The sequence below is a fragment of the Eptesicus fuscus genome, chromosome 8, assembly GCF_027574615.1.
Source record: "Eptesicus fuscus isolate TK198812 chromosome 8, DD_ASM_mEF_20220401, whole genome shotgun sequence".
NCBI classification, from domain to species: Eukaryota; Metazoa; Chordata; class Mammalia; order Chiroptera; family Vespertilionidae; genus Eptesicus; species Eptesicus fuscus.
The window spans coordinates 64,732,802-64,756,893 of NC_072480.1; the positions used below are offsets into that span (position 1 = coordinate 64,732,802).

Below are 24,092 nucleotides of genomic sequence, written 5' to 3' on the forward strand. Positions count from 1 at the left end.
CTCTCTAAAAAAAAAAAAAAGCAACAATCCACCAATAAAAACAAAAAATCTACTAAACTTTTATATAAGTGACATACATTTTTTAAAATCCTTGTCAATTTTACCTCATCAAAAGTTTAAAACATCTGCATTCTAATCCACCTGCCTTGGTTGTTAGAACTCTGCAGTCTCTAATTATCCCCCTAGATGGTCTCCTTATGTGAATACTTGTCAAATAATAGGGAACCTCAATATACCAACAAGGCAGCAGCTGACCCAGGGTGCTGAGGCAGAGGAATTCAAGTTATAAGTTTTATATTTAAATGAATTAATCGTTCCTTTGACACTAAACTTGAAAGGGGGTGATCTCATAATTCAAGGATTCAGGCTCACTCAGGAGTGAAAAACTCATCCCTGTTTAAGTAGTTACTTTTATTTGCAAGGCCAGACCTGAAATCCTTTACATACATTCTAGTCACTTGAACTCCCAGAATCACAAATGTTAGGAGCCTCCTGTCTTCTGGGGAGACTGGTCAGGGTCTGGGTTCCATGAGTCATTTATCACAGACTTCACTTTTAACCAGTTCCCAGTGGGGTTACGTGTGAGCCTTTGCATTTGTCCATGACTGCGTCATATATACACATATCGATCGTCCTCTCTAATTCCCAGACCTGGTGCCCTGCCCTTCTATCTGACTTGGGTGAAGCAGCATGGAGGCCCCATGCTGGCCCCTGACGGGTGGGGAAAGAACCTGGCGCCACTGAGCAGATGTCCCCTAATGGTAATCCTCCAGTGAGTCAGTGGCCTCCAAGAGACCATGAGTGTGGCCTTGTTGATGAGGAATGTAGTCATAGTCACACAGAAAAGTCCCCAGGCTCTGTCTTAGGACCCCATACATGGCCCATTATCCCTGCTACAGAAAAAAAAACTGGACAGGATCTCCCCTTAGGCGCCTGTCAGCCCTCGTCACTAATCAGCCCAGGGGCAACTCGGAATGACTGGAGGCACTCACTTCCACCCCCCCCCCACCAACTACACTGCCCGCTCTCAGCCCCTGCCACCTGGGGAGCCCCACACCAGGCCAGGGCAATCAAGCTTGGCTTCTGCATGGTTGTGCAGAGCTTGCCATCAGCCAAGCTCCTAAAATATTTATACAGGCAGGGCTCAGGCTCTTTTTCTACCAACAGAAGCCACAGCAGGTAAGGACCAGATGTTTTGGGGGGTTTGTTCATCCCAGATAGCAAACCTATCAGCAGTGGCTCACCTGGCAGGGATCTCACTTACCAAAAGAGCCAAAAAGTTGGCCATGGTCACAATCTGTGCATTGGAGTAAGTATACATCAGAAAATCACATAGTTTCCCCTCCCTTGTATTCAGAGATTGGATTCATATGTGCACAGGGAAAGGTCAAAATGCTGCACCTGGTGGGCGCCTGTCTCAGGACGCCATGCTAGCACATTGCTGGGTGGGGGAGCACAGTATATATACCTATTTTCAAAGATAGCATGACATGTCACCGTAGAGCTTTTGTGGATACCTATTCTGTTTGGAACTGTTAGAAAACTAGGTGATTGACAAGAAAATCGATAAAAGGGAGGGAAGCGGGAAGATCCAATTTCAGCAAAGATGGATGGGGTACTTGAACCTCAATTAGCAATTGTTCCCCAATATGGTAGCAAACACACCTCAGACACAAGTCTTCCGAGAGAAGACAGTGATAAAAGCCTGAGGGTTAGGTGAATTTTTCCATGATAGTGACAGCTATCTCCACAGATGCACCTCATTTTATCTCAAAACTGAAGGTTTCACTAGCTTGCACCTCTCATCAAATTGGTTTTACAAGGATGAGAATTATTTTTAAGTACTCTAAAATGGTATCATTTCCTACGGCAAATTATTTGGGTGTATTTTGAAGCTAATTAAAAGGGAAATGTCCTATTTTGTAAAGAGCAGCATTTCTACATTTTAAAAATCAGATGTTCTCAGTGGGGAGCAGGGTTTTATCTTTGTCAGTGTTGGCTGTTGCTAAGTGCATCCCAGATTGAAAATCTAAATGAAATAACGACAACGAAAGGCATGGGGGAAGTTTATGTTGGGAAAGCAGGAGGGAAACACATATACATATATAATACAGAGACAATTTGTGAATTTAGAAAGCCTTTTCATGTCATGTTTTTCTTTCTATCTTGCTAGTTCCTCATTATTTCACTGTGAGCATTGCAAACATGGAGGGCTGCAGAGGTGCCAAGCTCCATCATGGTGTCCAAAAATTGGCTTTGTACATATGCTAAATTAGAGATTGGCTGGCAGAATCAGTTCACAGATCCTGGATTGGCAAGGATTTCTTATGAAAGAAGACAGGGCTGCAAGCCCGCGGGACTCACACTCCAGCCAGCAGCAATGCAACATGCTCCATCCAACAAGCCAAAACCCATCTTAAAATAAATTCTGAATCTGCATCAGGCATCGGGTCCAGCCCAGGTGAAATACTACCCAGAAGTCTAGTCCCCTTTCCTGTTTCATGAGGAAGGATTGTGTTGAATCTTGTGTGGGCCAGAGCCTTGAGATTGTTTTACCAAAAGATCCAGGCCATTTCATCCAAAGACCCAGGTCATTGGCATCCTGCATGGACTAGGCTGCTCCAGTGTTGAAGGAGGAAGGGAAGGGAAGAATCCTACAGACAAAAACCTTTCTGTTTTTACCTTCCTGGGAAGTAAGCAAATTGTGCGATGGTTCTGATATACTAGTAAGAAGAATTAATGCAGTGAAGAAACATATTAGTCAGCCAGAGCAGATAAGTCTATGCCAAAAGGATCCGCCATATGGGTCTTTTTTCGCTCTCTGTATCAACTAGAAAATGCCTCTCTCATTTACAAGTAGCTAGTTGATGGCTTTACTGTCCCTGAGAGGTATACTTTATTCTGTGGAGTTTAATAACTTAAAAAAACAGCTTTTTTTTTTTTGTTTTGTTATTGTTGACCTTGGGTTCCTGATTCTCTAGTTAGGCACTAGAGAGGAGTAAGGAGGCTTATTTTCTAGGCCAAGAAGTGCTTTTGACTGAAATGATGACATCTGACAAGATAAGGAATACTTCTAAGTGGGGACGGTAACTCCAGTTGCTTTACCTTTCCTCTAAGACAGTGATTTTCAGCTTTCTCATCTCATGACACACATAAACTAATTACTAAAAGTCTGAGACACACCAAAAAATATTTTTTGCCAGTCTGTCAAAAAATAAAAATAAAATAAAAGGTATGATTTTGATTCATTTACACCAGACGGCTATTGTTGTGTTGACTGTTGTCATTTTTTATTTGACAATCTAAGGGAAAAGAGGTCACTGCTCCTGACTACATAGAGCCTTGCATCTTGGAGGTACTGTCATTAGTCACCTACCTGAATGTGCAAGCTCCATGAGAGCAGAGGCCTTACTTGCCCACAGCACACTAAATAGCATTGAATATTTCATTAGGTTGTGTTTTTGTTAGTTATGGCTGCTATAAAAATACCATAGACTAGGTGGCTTAAACAGCAAACATTTATTTCTCACAGTTCTGGGGGCTGAGAAATCCATGATCGAGGTGCAGGGTGGTGTGGTTCCTGGTGAGAACTCACTTCTTGGATTTTTGATGGCTACCTTCTTGCTATGCCCTCATATGGCAGAGAGAAAGATCATCTCTCTTGTATCTGTTCTCATAAGGGCACTAATCCCACTCAAGGGCTCCACCCTTATGACCTGATTACCTTCTAAAGACCTCACCCCTATATACCATCACATTGAGGGTTAGAGCTTCAACATATGAGTTTTGGGGAGACACAAACATTCAGTCCATAGAAGGTTGGTTATCTCACTGGGTGACACCAATGAGGCCAACATCTTAAGAGTAATTCATGTAGGAGCAAGCTCTGCAACACATTCTGTATTATGTGTGATAGTGTGAAAAGTGCTTAAATAGGTGTCAGGAGACTTGAGTTCTAGTTCTGGCTCTGCCACTATTATGTTCAGTGACTGTCAGTAATTTGTTGATCTCTCTGGGAATTTTATCTCCTTGTTTCTAAAATGACTAAATAATTGCTGAGCTTTCTTCTGCCCTAAAATTGCATGATTTTATGATTCCAAACCTTAGCCAACCATCTAAAAATGCATTCTCTGGATGATGAAAAGTATCGACTAGGTCAGTGATGGCGAACCTATGACACGCGTGTCAGCACTGACATGCGTAGCCATTTCTGATGACACGCAGCCGCTGAGGCGGCCGCATGCCGAGGATGAAACATTTGCTGCTCCTGAGGATGAAACATTTGCGAAATAATGTTTTTTCCTCAAAGTGACACACTACCCGAGTTATGCTCAGTTTTTTTGGCGAAGTTTGACACACCAAGCTCAAAAGGTTGCCCATCACTGGACTAGGTTTACATGGAAAAGCCAAATTTCTTGGTAGAAAGAATTACTCCAAGCACACGGCCTAAAGACAGTGAATCAGAAGCACCACCTTTTTCTTTTCCTTAACAGGTGCTTTTGTGGTGGAGGTGAGAGGCAAAAAGGGAGAGAATAGGCGCTGATGCATGGAATGAATTGGGAGACAGAATATGGCTCTAAACCACACTGAGGTCTATCATGTAGTATTTAGAGAGGGAAGAATGGAAAAGGGAGAACTCACCTTTATTAATACTATATTCTGGTAGTTCTTTTAAGGAACCATTCAATCCACTGGTCATGTAATATGCTTCTTCTAGTGGATTGAATGCTGGCTTCTCAAAAGATATGACCACGTCCTAATCCCTGGAACCTGTAAATGCAGCCTTATTTAGAAAAGGGGTCTTACAGGTGTAGCTGGGATGTCAAGATGAGATCATCCTGGATCATCCAGGTGGGCCCTAAGTCCAATGACAGGTGTCTTTATAAGAGATGCTCAGAGGTGAAGGCCACATGGAGACAGAGTCAGAGGTTAGAGTAGTGCAGCCACAGGGAATGCTGACAGCCAGCAGAAGCTGGGGGAGGCAAGGAAAGAGTCTCTAGGGAGGGAGCACAGCCCTGCAGACAACTTGATCTTAAACTTCTGGTCTTTAGAGCTGTGAGAGAATAAATCACTATTGTTTTAAGCAGCCAAGTTTGTGGTAATTGGTTATGGCAGCCCTAGACTAAACTTCCGATGACTAAATTTAAAAAGATGGACATCATTAATCAAGAACTCCAGTATCTTCTTTCCTATTAACATCGTAAAAGACTTGACATAGAACATTAATAATATTATTAAAAAGCAATCTTAGATCTCCTTTGAAATAAACATATTTTTTTTTGCCTGCATAGTAGCTGTCTGTAAATACCACCTCCTAAATGAACCGCTATTTTCTTAAGACTGGTTTGTAGAAGGAACACCCCACTGCCAGAGAAAGGGGCTCCATTTTCATATTTCTCCTTCCCTGACTCTGTTTTGGTAACTTTGTTTCTGTACCAGATCCACACTGTTCATTAACTTCTCCATTTTAGGGTATTTCAGCTTCATAGAGGAATAGTAGCAATAATATTCTGCTGTTTTATTACACGTTTATCAGCCGACTATCTGTTCTTTTGGCCAGAATTTGTTGGCCTTATCTCAGAGCTCTGTCTCAATACATCTTTTAGTGACTGTTTTCCCAAATTTCAAATTAAGAATTTGTTAATCAGTTTACTAGTTCACATTTGAAGGTGAACAGCTTATAATGTTTGTGACAATATTGGATTTCTTTATTTCCAAATGAGTGATTTTTATTATTTTTAATTTTTTAATTAATATACTTTTATTGAAGCCCTGGCTGGTTTTGCTCAGTGGATAGAGTGTCAGCCTGGAGACTGAAGAGTCCCAGGTTCAATTCCGGTCAAGGGCATAAGCGCGGGTTGTGGGCTCGATACCCAGTAGGGGGGGTGCAGAAGGCAGCCAATCAATGATTTTCTCATCATAGATGTTTCAGTCTCTCTCTCCCTTCCTCTCTGAAATCAATAAAAATATATTTAAAATACATATTTTAAATTAAGCAGAAAACAAAATAGTTTATTATAGGCTACTGGGGAACTCACAGACCCAGATGCATGGAGGGTTCCACAGACAGAGCACCAGCTTGGGCGCCAACACGTGAGTTGTGCCTCACCTCCACTGCTGACCAGCTGTTCGATCTCTGGATAAGTTACATCTTATAACCTACATGTTCTTCAGGCAAACATGGTGAATAAGGCCTGCCTTGTCTGCATCTCAGAACTGCTATGAGGGCAAATGAGAGCAAGCCCTTTAAAGAGTTTTTAAAAGAACTGTGTATACATGTATATCATCATTGTCAAGTGATTTAGGATATTTGAGCACATATACTTAACTCCAAAGCCATATTACTCAGCACTGGGATGCCACTGGGACCCCATTGGTCCTCTCCATTACCTAATTGCGCATCACGAAGCATTAAATTGCCCATGGCAATGGTCTGAACAGAAAGCCTGGTAATTCCAGCAGTTGTGTTTGCTAAACTTGTCCTAAAACCACCTTCCACGTGACTTCAGCCTCTCTCCTGTGGGTGATCTGTCCTCTTCTCACTAAGCTTGTCGACATGGGGAGCTTGTTCTCATCTCTGGGGTCTATGCTGCGCTGGCCTCAAAGCTTGGCTTCTTCCCTGAGAGTCTTCCCTAAACAGCATCCCAAGGGTTGACAGCTGGAGCCTTGTGTTCAGAGTCACTGTCCACCAAGGCTTCATGCATGGTTTAGGCATTGGTTAGGTACATAATCAATGAACTTTAAAATTCAGTGAGCTTTAAAATTTCCTTATATGGTTGACCCTTCAACAACACAGATGTGAACTGTGCAGGTCCACTTATTTTTTTTTCTTCAATAAATACTGTAATTGTATTTTCTTTTATGATTTTCTTAATATTTCCTTTTCTATAACTTACTTTATTGTAAGAATACATATACAAAATATGTGTTAATCAACTGTTCATGTTACCAATAAGGTTCTTAGTCAACAGTAGGCTATTAGTAAATTTTTAAAGAGTCAATAGTTATACTTGAATTTTCAACTGAAAGGAGGTTGGCCCCCCTAACCCCCACATTGTTCAAGGGGCAACTGTAATTCCATTTTTTGCATATACTCACTGCCTATCATCAGAAGAAAACAGCATTGTGATATGATGGGGCATTTAACGGGGTTCTGATAGCGTAAAGAAGAACTTTAATGTTCCTGAAACCAGGTGTGTGATGCCAGGTGGAGTGATTTCCCATTTCCAGTTTGTTCAGAGGCCTTTCCTGGCAGAACCCCTAGCCCATGAGACTTCCTCTTCATCTTGCACGAAGGCTACAGTGTGGTTCTGACGCATGGATTCTTGGAGCCGCTGTGCGTCCCCGCAATCTGTTATGCTAAATCACACCTGGTGTCTGCACAGAGAAGGCGCTGGCAAGCATCCTGGCCGCTGGGACCCAGGCCTCTGACTCTGACGCCAGAACACGGCAGTGTTGCCGAGAGCCTTCCGAGAGCCTGGCTCACCGGCACGGGAAATTAACCTGCTTGTTCTCACGTTAAATGGTTTATGAAAATTTACTGGGCGCAAAAGGAAGAAAACCCAAGTGGTTCTGCAGTGAGCCTGCCTGGCACCAGTGGAGGAATGAAGCCGCAGAGAAAGTCAACCTGAAGAGCTGGCAAGAGGAAAAGGTGTAAAACGCAATGAAAATCAAGTGTGGTGCAGCCATTGCATTGTTTTATTAGCATCTTGTTGAGGAAGATGTTTAATTATAGAAGATCTGTGTTCTTGAGCTAGGTCAGATGACACTGGGCTCTGCCACCTTCTCCACGGTACCCAAATCCAGAGGAATTGTGGCTTGCTTCAATAGACTGCAAAGAGAAACCTCCTTCTGTGTGGCTTGGACTCTTCCCTGTAACCAAACCATAAAGGGCAGAATCTGCCATCCTATATAATAAAGAGGTAATATGCAAATTAACCTCACACCCTCACAAGATGGCTACCTACAACCAGGCTGGCAGGGGGGTTAGTGAGGGACGACCAGGCTGGCAGGGGGGGGGGCAGTTGGGGGCAACCAGGCCAGCAGGGGGGCAGTTAGGGGCAACTAGGCCAGCAGAAGGGGGCAACTGGGGGCAACCAGGCTGGCAGGGTGGGCAGTAAGAGGTGACCAGGCCGGCGGGGGGGGGGGGGGGACGGAGACAGTGAGGGGCAACTAGGCCAGTGGGGGGGCAGTTGGGGGCAACCAGGCTGGCAGAGGGGGCAGTAAGGGGTGACCAGGCTGGCGAGGGGGCAGGGGCAGTTAGGAGTGACCAGGCCAGCAGGGAGGGGGCAGTTGGGGTGACCTGGCTGGCAGCAGGGGGCAGTTGGGGGCAACCAAGCTGGCAGGGGGGCAGTTAGGGGCAATCAGGCCAGCGGGGGGGTGCAGTTAGGGGTAACCAGGCAGGCAGACAGGTGAGCAATTAGGAGCCAGAGGTCCAGGATTGTGAGAGGGATGTCCAACTGCCAGATCGGGCCTAAACCGGCAGTTGGACATCCTCTGAGGGGACCCCCCCCTCCCCCGTGCACAAATTTCATGCACTGGGCCTCTAGTATGTACATAATACTCTGATGGCCATCATCACCCTCCATTCTTTCCCACATTATATTTTTCTTTTCCTTGTTGATTTTAGAATAAAATAAAATAGGTAAAGAATACAGTGCAGAAGTTCTACTTTTTAAAATACCTGTAAATTTGCCATCTAAAAAAAAAGGTTTTTTTAAGTACCACTTTCTTTAAGAAATAATTAGGAAGCAAGACAAACAAGAAACCATGAAAAACAAATGATTAGCTCCTATAAAACAAGGGTGTGAATATATATATATATATATATATATATATATATATATATAATATGCAAAGAGAGAAACAACTGGCAATATTTTGCGGGGAATTTTAAAACTGCTTTTTTTTTTAAAGCTCACCTATTTCAGAGTAGTTTGGGAGGATAATGATCCAGTTCAGTGTATGCAAGAAATCTTTCCTTATGGTCTATTTCTGCCATCACAGAGCTTACTCGGTTACCTGATTTCTTCCTTCAGGGCTGCCAGAAAGGCTGATTGATCAGCATTGAGGAATGTAAAGAATTCTGTGTGGGACCCTAGCCGGTTTGGCTCAATGGATAGAGCGTCAGCCTGTGGACTGAAAGGTCCCAGGTTCGATTCTGGTCAAGGGCACATGCCCAGGTTGCAGGCTTGATTCCCAGTAGGGGGTGTGCAGGAGGCAGCCTATCAATGATTCTCTATTATCATCCAATCAATGATTCTCTATCATCATTGATGTTTCTATCTTCCTCTCCCTCTCCCTTCCTCTCTGAAATCAATAAAAATATATTAAAAAAAAAAAAAAAAGAATTCTGTGTGGGACGCTGCCCTGCCCCCAGTACAGCTTCCTCCCCAGAATGAGAGAACAAGGCCTGGCCCTGCAGCCACCACAAACTCCCGTTTAACTGCAAGGCTATTTGTGCCTTAGCACTTCTCTCTGTAAGCTTTTACAGCCTCCTACTTATGGAGACAAGATTCTTTGTGTCAGCACCTTAGAGAAGTGTTGTTGAAGCAGTTGGCACACAGACAGGAACCCCGCGCACACAGCCCCTTCAGAACCTACCTGAGTGTGGCCTCGGATGGAAGGGGCCCAACTTGCCTCGGATGGAAGGGGCCCAGCTTGCCTCCAAAATTTGGTAATGGGCAGGGAAGCAAATGTTTTCCTCCATAGAAGTGAAGAGGCTTTGGCTTAAAAACAAAACAGACAAAAAAAAACACAAAAAACCCGGTTCTTGATATTTACATTAAGGGGACAAATTTGGATCATTTCTAGCAATGTTCCTCAAGCCAGCTTGAGAACTAAAGGAAGTCACAGTAAAACTGCTCAGGCCAGGACAGGTGACAGGCTGTTATCTGATGCGGATCTGGAACCATGGCAAGGCTGCCTCATTAAATTATGAGCCGATCATTCTTGATTTATTGTTAAAAAAGCATGAAGGGCCAATGGACGCAGCCCTGCGTGGGTAACCCGTGGCACCTGTGGCCAACAGTAGTGCTTTCACCCTCAGAATGAAGAAAGGTAGGTTCCAAGACCTTTGATGACACTATTCCCTTTAGCGCTTGTTTATTTTTTTTTCTCCCACGCAGACTGCAACCCAGCAGGGGGCTTTTAAACCAAAACAGTTAATTACCTCCTCTAACCCAGAGAAGATGCACAACACAATATAGCTAGTTGCAAGGGAGAGGGCAGCTTTTCTTGGGGCTGTGCTTTGCACCAGGTGAGAAGGGAGGGCAGAGGGAGACCAATTAGAAGGCCCACGTTCGGGGGGGACGGAGGGCACCAGCATGTACTTGCGTGTCTTCTTCATTGCACTACACTTCGCATCCCCAGACTCAGAGACCCCTGTGCAAACACCTATTCCAAAGACAAAGTTGAGTAGCTTTGGGACTAGAGCCCTCTCCTGATAAAAGTGCATGCATACTTCGCACTCCAGGGATGCCCAGGGTCAGGGCAGTTTCAAGCAACAAGGACCTTCTCCGCTTAGTGCTCAAGGGACTGCAAGGGACAGACCTTCCAATAAAAAAGGTACTTTCTCAACTGAACTGCAGCGCTTGACCTCTCCCGTCACCTCTTCCTTCCCCAGTTGAACGGGGCCTGAGCCCTTTGTTCCTACACTGTGGGCTCACCCTTGCCTGCTTTGGAATCTCCCATCTTTCGGTCCATTTCCTGGCACCAGCACCTTTCCCGGCTAACCTCATATGTCCTGACCATCTGCCATTGCATTCACTCACCCTTCCTGCCTCAGCTCTGTGCCCATTTCTGGCTCCCCCCTGGGTCCTACCCCTTCTCTGCACCTATTGAAATCTTCAACTCCCCTGCCCCCCCCCCCCATCTCGGCCTGAAGTGCTCCTTCCCACCTCTAATCCCGGGGTCCTATTGTCTGTTCCACTGGCTAGACCTGTTATTTCACTTCCGATTCTGTGGGCCTTTCATCGCCACAACTAGAGGATGACACATTCCTCTACTGATCTATACGGCAATATAAAGTGATCTTCGATATCTTTCCCTACCACTCCCCGCCCCCGGCCCCAGCACCTGCATAGTGATGATTCTGCATTTAATTGATTCCTCTCGTATTGGTTAAAAATTTTAAATGCAGCAGACCAGGGACATCGGGCAGAATCTGGGGATGGTATTCAGGAATTTTCCTTTTCAGAATCACAATCTTAGAGAAAAGAACAAATCCTGTCAGTTATTTAAATGTTTCCAAGTATCTGATGTTTAGCCTTAAGTACGTAAAACACCTACTGAGTGAGGGCGTTGTACATTGATCCTCTGAATCCTGCCCAGCATGTGGACGTGCTGGTAGGCCCTCTGAGAGAGCACGTCACAGCACCCATTCCTTCGTCAGGGAGTGCCCCACAGGAACAAATCTCCTGCTCCTTGTGCCTCCGCTGCCCTGCCAGAGAACAAAAATTATAACACTGCCCCACTGAGGCTGTGAGAACAAGCAATGAATGAGGACAAAGAAAATAGTACAAGTGGGAAGAACCATGAACCTGCAGACTCGAGAGCTCCACAGACAAATCTGAGCATGGCGGTTATTACTGGCATCGAAAAGATCCACACAGCGGGCCACTGTGTCTCAGTGGTTAAGCATTGACCTCTGAACCAGGAGGTCACGGTTTGATTCCTTGTCAGGGCACATGCCCGGATTGTAGGGCACAGGGGATCATGCAGGAGGCAGCCGATCAAAGATTCTCTCTCATCCTTGATGTTTCTATCTCTCTCTCCCTCATCCTTCTTCTCTGAAATGAATAAAAATATATTTTAAAAAGAAAGAAAAAGTCACCACAAGCCTTTACTTTTTTAAAAGTTGCATGCAAAGTGTACCTCAAAGCCGCACTACTACATCATAAAGTTCACAAGAAATGTGAAAGGTATAGGCAGCTGTGCCGTGAGGAACATCTTCTCAGCCCTGTGAACTTGGATTTGAGGCCCCTCAGAGGCCATGAGGATGCCTGGCAAAGTTCTCACAAAAACACAAGGTCTATCACAGGCAGTTGAGGACAATCCATCAGGAGCAGGTAGGGAAAGGGCAAAAGAAACAAGATGGAGAGTGGGGAAGGGGAATGGATAGGGCTATGGCAGCAAGAAATCCAAACGCCAGCCCCTTGCCACTCAAGGACTGGGCAAACCCAGGTGAAGAGGCTGAAAGTAAGCCCCTTCTTTCCACTTGAGTTTTCTCTTCCCAGAGAATTTTCATTGTATTTTGTTGAATGATAAAGACTGAAAACACAAAATAAAAATATCATAAGCCTCCCTATCTCACAACATATTCAAAAATATATACTCAGAATATACACGGGCCTAAATGCTAGAACTAGAAATAGAGCACTTAAACAAAAACACAGCTATACATCTTCTTGACCTTGGATTAGGCAGTGGTCTCAAAAAGTGGTAACAAAAGTGTTAGAGGCACCTCTCACCGACACCAGAGAGGTGTTACTGGACAGCTCCCTGAGTCAGTGGGAGAGGGCTGTTCCCAACCTTGAGCCTCGTCTTCTCATATAAATGAATTTATACAAGAGACCTTGGCTGAGTTGTGAAAAGCCAATTTATTAAAGCAATTAAAGCGTGCACCTTTATTGAAAAAGCAAACCAAACAAACCTATACATCTGGCTCAGGAAGCGTAGACGGGCTCTCCGCTAATCTGAAGAGTGAGTTGGGTGGGGGTCCGACGCATTATATAGCCTCCTGTCTGTAGGCTTCAAAATTTGTTGGCTGAATATTTTGGTACAGATTAATTCTCCAGGTCCCTTCTTTTTACTTTATTGTGGCCTTCCCAGAATTCATGAGAAGCACCTGGCAACTTGATCTTGCCAAGCCTTGAGACTACTGGCTTTTCTCTTTAGGGAGTAAAACTGCCTTTTTTCTTTCTTTCTCCTTTCCCCCTCCCTTTCTGCATTCTCTCCTTAGGGAGGTGTGTGTGTTTTTTTAACCATTGGCTGGGGAAGATAATGGCTTGTTAGTTACAAGCTGGCTGCAAATTGCCCACATTGTTTTAAACTTTCCTGCCTCAGTTTCCCTATTCCTCCTGCCCTGGAATCCTGTAACAAAAGCACAAGCAACAAAATAAAACAATAGGTAAATTGGACTTAAGCAAAATTATAACTTTAGTGCTTCATAGGCTACCATCAGGAAAGTGAAATAACCTACAGAATGGGAGGAAATATTTGAGAATCATATATCTGATATCCAGAATATATAAAAGGCACTCATAACTCAACAACAAAAAAACAAACAACCCAATTTTTTTAAATGGGCAAAGGACTAGATAGACATTTCTCCAAAGAATGTGGACTGCTGGCCAATATGCAAACAAAAAGATGCTCAGCATCATCAGTCATTAGAGAAGGGCAAATCAAAACCACAATAAAATACATGTCATACCCACTAGAATGGCTGTTATCTTTGATAACAAGTAAATAAATAGAAAATAACAGGTGTTATTAAGGATGTGAAGAAATTGGAAATCTGGCACATTGCTGATGGAAACGTAAAATTATGCAACCAAATTGTGGAAAACAATATGGCAATTTCTCAAAAAGTTGAACATAGAATTACTATATGGCTCAACAATTCTACTCCTAGATATATTTCCAAAGAATTAAAAACAGAGATTCCAAAAGCCACTTGTATGCTGCATACAAGCATTATTCATAATATCTGAAAGGTAGAAACAACCCAGATGTCCATTAATGGATGAATGGGTTTTAAAAATGTAATATGTGTGTGTGTGTATGTGTGTGTGTGTGTGTGTGTATGAATGAATACTAGAGGCCTGGTGCATGAAATTTATGCACGGGGGGGGGGGGTGTCCCTTAACCCAGCCTGCACCCTCTCCAGTCTGGGACATCCCTCTCATAATCCAGGACTACTGGCTCCCAACTGCTCGCCTGCCTGCCTTCCTGATTGCCCCTAGCTGCTTCTGCCTGCCAGCCTGATCACCCCCTAACCACTCCCCTGCCAGCCAGATTGATGCCTAACTGCTCCCCTGCCAGCCTGTTGCCCCTAACTGCCCTCCCCTGCAGGCCTGGTCACCCCTAACTGCCCTTCCCTGCAGGCCCAGTTGCCCCCAACTTTCCTCCTCTGCCAGCCTGGTCACCACCATCTTGTGGTGGCCATCTTGTGTCCACATGGGGGCAGCCATCTTGTGTGTTGGAGTGATGGTCAATTTGCATATTATTCTTTTATTAGATAGGATAGAGCAGTGGTTGGCAAACCACAGCTTGCAAGCCACATGCAGCTCTTTGGCCCCTTGAGTGTGGCTCTTCCACAAAATACCATGGCCTGGGTGAGTCTATTTTGAAGAAGTGGTGTTAGAAGAAGTTTAAGTTTAAAAAATTTGGCTCTCAAAAGAAATTTTAATCGTACTGTTGATATTTGGCTCTGGTGCACGGGTGGGGGCCAGCTGGTTTGCCCTGAAGGGTGTCCTGGATCAGGGTGGGGGTTCCCTTGGGGCATGGAGTGGCCTGGGTGAGGGGCCTGTGGTGGTTTGCAGGCCGGCCATGCCCCCCAGTGACCCAAGCGGAGACCCTGGTATCTGGGATTTATTTATCTTCTATAATTGAAACTTTGTATCCTTGAGTGGAGGCCAAGGCAGGCCAGAGCGGGTGTAAAGCTTGGCTTCCTCCATTGCTGGGGGCAACTCAAGCCTCCTGCTCTCTTCGTGGCTGCAGCCATCTTAGTTGGGTTAATTTGCATACTCCCTCCTGATTGGCTGGTGGGCGTGGCTTGTAGGTGTAGCAGAGGTACGGTCAATTTGCATATTACTCTTTTATTAGATAGGATTATTAATCATAAAAAGGAATAAAATTTGGATACATGCAACAACATGAATGGACCTTAAAATACTATGATACTAAGTGAAAAAAACAAATATTGTATGATTTTACTTATATGAAATACCTGGAATAAATGCATAGATACAGAAAGTAGGTTAGAGGCTACCAGGGGTAGGGGTTAAGAAGGAATGACAAATTTTTGCAAAAATGGTTATAGAATTTTGGTTTGGGGTGATGAAAAACTTTTGAAATTAGATAGTGGTGATGGTTGCACCATACTGTGAATGTAATTAAGACCACTAAGGTACACTCAAAAATGGTTACAGTGGAAAATGTTATATGTATTTCATCACAATGTTTTTTATGTAGTCATTTTTTTTAAATACATCTTATTGATTTTTTACAGAAAGGAAGGGAGAGGGATAGAGAGTTAGAAACATCGATGAGAGAGAAACATCGATCAGCTGCCTCCTGCACACCCCCTACTGGGGATGTGCCCGCAACCAAGGTACATGCCCTTGACCAGAATCGAACCTGGGACCCTTGAGTCCGCAGGCTGACGCTCTATCCACTGAGCCAAACCAGTTAGGGCTACATAGTCATTTTTCCAAAGAAGGTATATAAAAATGACACATGAAAAGAGACTCAACATCATTAGTCATCAGGGAAATAAAAACCATAGTGAGCATAGTGAGAGACACTTCACACCCACTAGGATGGCTATAGTAAAAAATATCATAACAAATGTTGGTGAGGCTGTAGAGCAATTGGAACCCACATACACTGCTGTTAGAAATGAAAATTGGCACAGCCACTTTGTTAACAGTTTCTCAAAAAATTAAACATAGAGTTCCCATATAACCCAGCAATTCCAATTTCTCCTAGGTATGTGTCCAAGAGAAATGAAAACAGATGTCCACATAAAAACTTGTACATGCACGTTCATAGAAGCATTTTTCCTGATAGCCAAAAGTGGAAACAAACCATCTGTCCATTAACTGATAATAGACAAGCAAAAGTGGTATATCCATACAGTAGAATATTATTTCACAATAAAAAAGGAAGGAAATACTGATACATGCTACAACATGACGAACCTTGAAACATTGTACTAAGTAAAAGAAACCAGTCACAAAAGATCACATATTGCAGGATTTTATGCCTATGAAGTGTCCAAAATAAGCAAATCTGTAGAGACACAAAGTAGATTAGTGGTTACCCAGAGCAGAGGGAAATGGGAGTGACTGCTAAAGAGTATAGGGTTTCTATTTGGGACATTACAAATATTTTAAAATTGGATATGGCAGTGGTTGCTCAACTCTGTGAATACACTAACAGCCATTGAATTTTACACTTTAAATAGGTGCATTATGCCATTTGAATTTTATCTCAATGAAGCTGTTAGAAAAAAAATCACAAGACTAAAAATAATCTCCCCCAAAATTATTTCCCACAAATAACAAGTAAAATGAAGTTCAAATCATTAACCAATTTTTAACATTTGCAAATATATGCAAATATATGTAGTGGAAATATTCAAATATATGCAAATGTAAAGAGAATAGTGTAAAGAGCCCCCATATACTACTCATCAACCAGCTCTAGAAATTATGTCTCAACATTTTAGACAGATTTTTAAACATTTCCCATGTTTTATTACAAAAATTTCAAACATCAGTAAAGTTGAAAGATTGAACAGGGAATACCCATATACTCACCTCCTATACTCTCTGTTATTGTTTGACTCTGCCTGCTTTAATATATATCCATGTATCTGTGTCTCTACTCATCCATCAATTCATTTACTTTTTTTAAAATTACAGTTGATATTCAGTACCATTTTATATTTGTTTCAAGTGTATTCATTTACTTTTTAAGTTCATTTCAGAGTAAGTTGCGAAAGAAGCAGTACACTTCTCCTTAAATACACTGTGTGCTTATCACTGACTAGAGCCCAACATTTGTTCACCATTCTCTTTGTCCTTTGAGGTAAAATTTATATACAATGAAATGCACAAATTTTAAGTGTGCATTCTATGAAATTTTTCAAAAGTATAGGCCTGTCTAACAAGTTAAAGCCATTGTTTTAATGTCTTTTAAAAACATTTTAATTGCTCATAGACCTTAAAAATAATTTTTATAGATTTATTATATTTTAGTTGGTGTTTTTTTTTGGTAGAAATTTTTCTTTTTTCATTAAATATCTAAGGAGCAGAAATGGCAATTACATATTATGAGCCATCCATCCATATACATCCTGTGCCTTCTTAGTTTTTTAATGAAAACTGATTGGGCATTTTACTATAAACTTATGTATTAATGTATCTTTCATAATTAACACATCAGAAACTTTGCTCTACCAAAATCTATGTTTTTAAAGTAATCATGTAATATTACATGGAATGTAATAATTTGTGAGATGCATTAAGTGCATTTTTCACCTGTTTTAACTGTTGTAAAATACATATAACAAAAGTTACCATCTTAACCATTTTTAAGTACATTGTTCAGTGGTTATTAAATACACCCATATTGCTGTGCAACCATCACCACTATCCATCTCCATAACTCTTTTCATCTTGTAAAACTGAAACACTATACCTATCCTAATATATAAAAAGCCAGGGGCCGTCACGACCGAAACAATCGATCGGACGACCGAACAGCAGGCTGCATGAGGCGACCAGGCCGGCAGGGCGGGACAGTGAGGGGCGACCAGGCCGGCATGGGGGTAGTTGGGGGCGACTAGGCCAGCAGGGGGGGCCATGAGGGGCAACCAGGCTGGCATGCAGAGGTGGGTAGGGGTGATCAGGCTGGCAGAGGGGGCAGTTAGGGGAGATCAGGCAGGCAGGCAGGTGAGCAGTTAGGAGCCAGCGGTCCTGGATTGTGAGAGGGATGTCTGACTGCCGGTTTAGGCCCGATCCCTGGGTTCGGGCCTAAACCGGCAGTTGAACATCCTTTGAAGGGTTCCAGATTGGAGAGGGTGCAGGCTGGGCTGAGGGGACCCCCCCCCCCTCCGTGTACGAATTTTGTGCACTGGGCCCCTACTCTACATATATAAAAGCCTAAGCGACGGGCTGACCGGCCAGTAGCTATGAACTGACCACCAGGGGGCAGACACTCAATGCAGGAGCAGAAACCACAGGCATGGAAAAATGGAATAGACTGATGAATCTCAGGGGGGAGGTCAGGAAGAGATTAACCAAAGATCTTATATGCATACTAAAGGCCTAGTGCACAGATTCATGCACTGGTGGGGCCCATTGGCCTGGCCTGTGGGAATTGGGCCAAAACCCGCTCTCCAACATCCCTTGAGGGGTTCCAGATTGCGAGAGGGCCAACTGCCTGAAGCCCCTCCCTCTGGCCAGCCCCACCCTCAATCCACTCCCCTACCCCGATAGGGGTGGGCTGGTTGGACCCCACCCATGCACGAATTTGTGCATTGGGCCTCTACTCTACATATATAAAAGGTTAAGTGACCAACAGTCTGACTGTCTGACTGACTGACCGGGTACATATGACACGCACTGGCAATTTAAAAATAAATGTTGACTTGTACATGCGCGATACATATAAATTTCACCAATTGCACGCATGTTTTAATTTTATAATACTGTAATATACATACTATTTTGACATGTAATTTTTTGCACTAATGTAATTATCGCATGAATCTTTCTTCTAATTAATTTCCTTTCAATGTGCACAAATCCATGCACTGGGCCACTAGTATATATATATAAAAGCTTAAGTGACCGCCGACCAGCCAGTAGCTATGATGCACACTGACCAACAGGGGGCAGATGCTCAACGCAGGAGCTGCCAAGCTGCAGTCACTTGGCAGCAGCGGTTCTTGGGTGATGCACCCAGAACCAGAGAGGAGGGAGCCCGATTCTGGGGTGGATCATCCGAGAACTGCCCTCTCACAATCTGGGACCCCTCGGGGGATGTTGGAGAGCTGGTTTTGGCCCAATCCCCACAGGCCAGGCCAAGGGACCCCACCATTGCACGAATTCGTGTACTCGGCCTCTAGTTAAACAATAACTCCCCATTCTTTCCCCCTCCCCCAGCCCCTGGCAATCACCATTCTACTTTTTGTCTTTATAATTTTGACTAAGTATCTCATATAAGTGGAATCATATAGTATTTGTCTTTCTGTGACTGGCTTATTTCACTTAGCACAATGCTTTCAATGTTTATCCATGTTGTAGCATATGTCAGAATTTCCTTCCTTTAGAAAGCTGAATAATATTTCAATTATAAAATAAAACACATTTTGCTTATCCATTCTTCTATGAATGGATACTTTGGTTTCTTCCACATTTTAGTCGTGAATAATACTGCTGTAAACATGGGTGCACAAATCCCTTTGAAACCTGTCTTTAATTCTTTTGGTTATATATCCAAAAGTGAAACTGCTGGATGATACGGTAATTCTATTTTTAAGTTTTTGAGGAACCACCATCCTATTTCCTATAGTGGCTGTACCATTTTACATTCCCACCAACAGTGCACAAGAGTTCCAATTTCTCCACATCCTCACCAACCCTTTTATTTTTGTTTTTGTAGTTGTGTTTTTGTTTTTTTAATTGTAGCCATCTTGATGGTATCTCATTGTAGTTTTTATTTTTGTCTCCCTAATGATTAGTGATACTGGGCATCTTTTCATGTGGGTACTGGCCATTTGTATAATCTTATTTGAAGAAATATCTATTCAAGTCCTTTGCCCAATTCTTAATTATATTGTTTTTTTTTATTGTTGACTTTTAGGAGTTATGTATATGTACTAGATATTAATTATTTATCAGATATATGATCTGCAAATATTTTCTCCCATTCTGTGGGTTGCCTTTTATAAATGTTTAAATTTTTTAATGTTTCATAAAGTCCAACTTATTTATTTTTTTCTTTTGTTGACTGTGCCTGCAGTGTTACTAATGATTTCAAACCAGTTAACTCATGGTATGTTCAATAGTGTTGTAGATTTTCTGTTTTCAAAAACAGGCAACCCAAGATTTGTTTTTCATATGAAAGATTCAGTGGGATAAAAAACTCAACACTATTGTCTTGCCTAAAGAAACACTACCAGGTTGTAATAATTAATGAGAATTCATTTGCCTTTATTTTTCAAGCAGTCACTACAAGTCTCTGTGATTATAATAACTTTTATACATTTATAAGAAAAATACAAAAATATGATTTACTTAGTTATGACATGTTTTATGTCACAAGCACTTCCGTTTTTTAATATAAATGTATGAAAAGAAGTTATATAAAGGAGACCTTACATGGAATGATTCACTCAGAATTTATTTCAAACATTCTCAAATTTTTTCCAAAAAAAAATTTATATTGATCCTGATATCCAGCCGTTCTGCCAAAAATTTGTTCCACTCCATGCCTGTGACATCATTTTAAGAATTAGATAAAATGGAAATGAGATGAGCCGGACCAATTCAGAAAAGAGAGAATTCACTATCATTTTGGATTCGCATATCATTTTGGATATGCAGCGTGGCAGCGTGCCTTTTGCAGGATGAAAATATTAATTACACATTTTTAAAAATCACAAGTGTTATGCATCTCCCTGGAGTCTAAAAAGTCTTTGGTATTTCTTAATTACCAAATCTAGGTCCGGCTGCACAGCTTTCTTTCTCATTGCTCCTGTTGCATCCGGGTAGTCTTTGCGATTTCCTCTGAAAATGACTATACATTAACATACAAGGTTTCAGTGTGTGCGTTTGTGTGTGTGGTGGGGGGGGGGGGGGGGGATGGAAGGGAAAGGTGTTAATTCAGATGTTATGAAACTGTGATAATGCTATTATTTAAGGCACTTATTTGGGTCTGTTTATACTTTGTAGTTTTATAAATAAGCCCAAGGGGCCCCTCCTGGTTGTCACAATCCTCCTTGAATCTGAATCCGGTCTGTCTCTTCCTATCCGACAGTAGAATTGATGCGGCTCTAATCCCTGGAAGTTTGGAACTAATGAACTGACTGCTGAGCTGCCGCCACGGAGCTTGGTCCCAAACTATACTGTACTTCACACTCGATTTATTCTCCAGATGGCGAGACTGTGCCACCCCGCCGCGAGGGACCACCTCTTCCACTGGAGTGTAAAAGTGGACGGATGTTGTTTTCTTTGCAGATTTGATCATTCTGAGCTAGAAACTTGCGAGGATGATTAGTTATTAGCTTTAATGGGTGCCAATTGAACCAACTGCACGAATATTTTCTCCTTTAATTTCGGAGTCTGCAGGTCTCGGTGATGGTTGATTTATCCGCTTTCTGACGTCACCGGAGCGTGTCTCTTCCCCAGGTGACAAGGACCCAGGCTCTGAAATCATAGCACGCCTTGGTTCCTGGCCCAGACACAGTCACATAATACGGTGGCTTATGTAGAAGGACAAGTTTATTAGCCACCGGTCCACTGCACTGAGCAGCCCTTGGCACGGAATATCGATTGAATGCGGGAACTTTGCTAGCACCCCCTTTTCCACCAGGGCCCTGGGAAGATTCAGATCCGGGCCAGCCTTCTCCGTGACCTCTGCAGGGCCCACCTGGAATCAGACCGGCTGCAGAGCACACGGCGCTGATTAGTCTCTGCAAAGACCTAATGTAACTGTTGCTGAAGGCCTTCGCTCCATTATTCCGACCTTTCCAGGTTGTCAGTTCTTAGGGGAACAAGTTCATCCGACACGAGAAGCGCTCACCAAAGCCATCCTGTGGTGTTGGCACGCTCAGAATGCGGTTCCATCTAAACCTCATTTTGAACAACCCGTTTTGCTACCAGAATATGACATTCCCGTACCCCCGCCCCCAAAAAAGATCTTTTCTGAGTGGCCTCTTTTTACTTTCGTTTTCACTTCCTTCTTTCTCCAGGGCGCAGTCAGCTCCCCATAATCTCAGCAGATCACCTAGCCAGCCCTTCTGAGGAGATGGTGGCTGCTGGGCTGTGTTTTGCTAATCCCCTAACAAGATAGAAATGAAAGGATGTCAGGGCCAAACAGGAGCGAAGAAAAAGAGAGAAATGTGAAAGGGAGTGAGGAGATGGAGATGAGAGAGAGAGATGTTAGCAAGAAGTTAGAGAGAGGGGAGGAGGAGGAGAGAGGGAAAGGCAGAGAATGAAATGAACCCAATTTCTTTCTTTTCACAACTGGGTGGACTGTGGCTCTCTCTAGCTGAACACCCAGAACTAAACTTAATTGTTCTTAGAAACTGCCTTCCTCTCACCCGACAGATGGCATGGGTATGTTTGCTAGTACAGTAACATATTTCACCATTAAAGTACCAAAAAGAAAAAAAAATCAACATGCTTGTTGGTTGGTGTGAATTCCATGATTGGATATTTTGGGATACATGGCAGAGGGATGCACACTTAGTTTATGTAAATTGCAGCAAGCAACAGCCTGTTAATAAGGGTGTTGTGTGGCAATATACCTCCAAAGCCATCTTTTTGTTTTTTTGGAAAGGTACAGAATGATGAAGTGGAAAGAGCTCCGTTTTAATTCTGAGCCAGAAGTAGGGGCGGGGGTGGGGGGGGAGTCTAATAAAATGCTGATTATTTGCTGCTCATTATTATAACAGGAAAAGTACTAATCAGATTACGCCTAAAGTTGGAATTAGGTACTTCGTTTGCAGCCAATTTCACAAGGGCAGAATTTTACTAAGTAAACCGGAATGTGCTGAAACCATGGCAATCTGACTGGAGATAAAAATCACCAACGGGTTTAGAACATGAGCTTTGAACAAACAGTCCCCTTTCAAATCCAAGTGAAAACAGCAAAACAACTTAGAGGTTACATCTTGTTTGACACCAACATTAACAATGTAGGAAGTTGATGTTGCCAGTGATCCTGTGACCTTGAGCACGCAGGCAGATTAAAGCAGAGAATGGAGGTGAAGATTCCAACAGCTCCAGTTTTAAAATGCATTTCAGCCTAAAGGATCTAGTGAGTTCCCTTCCATTCTCCACTCATTGTCCCAACAGACCCTTCACAAGCTCGACCTGCTGTTGGAAAGAAATCCTGCAAGTGGAAATGTTTATGAGCTGCAGCAATCCTGAGTTTGTGGTTGTGCAGGCTACATGGAGCACAGCACCTTTTAGGCTCTCTGGGGCCAGGGATCTAAGTACATGCACTGCCCAAGCGCTGGGAGCATTTCTCTCGCCAGCTCCAGGCAGCCTTGGAACTGTGACATTGAGTTAACGTCTGCCTTTCACCTTCAGGATCTTTGTATTTAGTGGATGTGACAGGAGGGCATGGTGAAGGAGTGGGTGAGTTTTACAGCCGTGGAATGGCCAGCAGCATGGTGTGGAACCAGGCCGCTGTGGCTGTGTCACCCTCACGTCAGCTCGTGTGAGCGCTCTCTTGCTTTTGCCTAAGCTTGGTCTAATTATTGGCCATCGGAGCTGTGTAAATCAGGGCTCCACGGAGCCGTCTTAAACTGTCCTACATACTCTGTTTCCATCTGACCTGACAACTCTAAGCTACCGTTTCCTCACACTGTTTAACTCGGACCACATTTGGAAGCCTTCCCTGCTTCCATGGGGTCGTAGGCCCACTTCCGTCTGGTTTAAATCTACTGTCCTGGCTTGTCTTGTTGATTAGACTTAGATTCAGTATCAGCTCAAATCATTCTTTTTTTTTGTCACCGTTTCGGTTTGCTGTTTTCCTAGATAAGTATTGCTGTGCACATGGCTGCATATTGTTAAAACTTTTCTTTTTAAACCACATTCATCAGCAGTGAGAAGCTTTAAAGTTTTATTAGTATCATAAAATCTCTTCCCAAATGAAACTACTTTTGATACGTGTTCATTCTGACAATGAGAATTAGTTGAGGGCTGTTGGCAAGTTGGAGGAATTTGTTTTTGAAACTGAAATAGGCAGGAAGTAATGACCTCAAAGTACTTTTCTTTCAACTCCAACCCCCACCCCCCCCCAATCACTCCTTTCCCGGCTCCCCTCACCTTCATCACCCCCAACTCAAAGCCAATCAATAACATGTTTGGTTTCATATAGTTTTGCCGAGGACAATTCAGATACTGAGGCAGGCTTTCAACCTTTCAGTTTTCCTTAACTGGAGCAAAGACTGTCAAATCAAAGGAAAAACATGTATATTTCCCTCCACTTCATGAAGGGGTTTCTTGGTGCTTCCTTTTGAATAAGTTGGAGCTTTTTTGTAGTGTGGAGTGTCAGTTTCCTATGAGTGCCTTCCTAATTAAGTGTCAAGATTCAACTCCATTGCAAAAAAATATATTTTTTAA

General features: G+C 43.1%; 1 protein-coding gene across 7 annotated transcripts in view; it reads left to right on the plus strand.

Annotated features, from left to right (window-relative positions):
• The window catches only part of CLYBL (citramalyl-CoA lyase), a 219,263-nt gene that overhangs the window by 162,357 nt on the left and 32,814 nt on the right, over positions 1–24,092 (plus strand). The gene's annotated exons all lie outside the window — the stretch shown is intronic.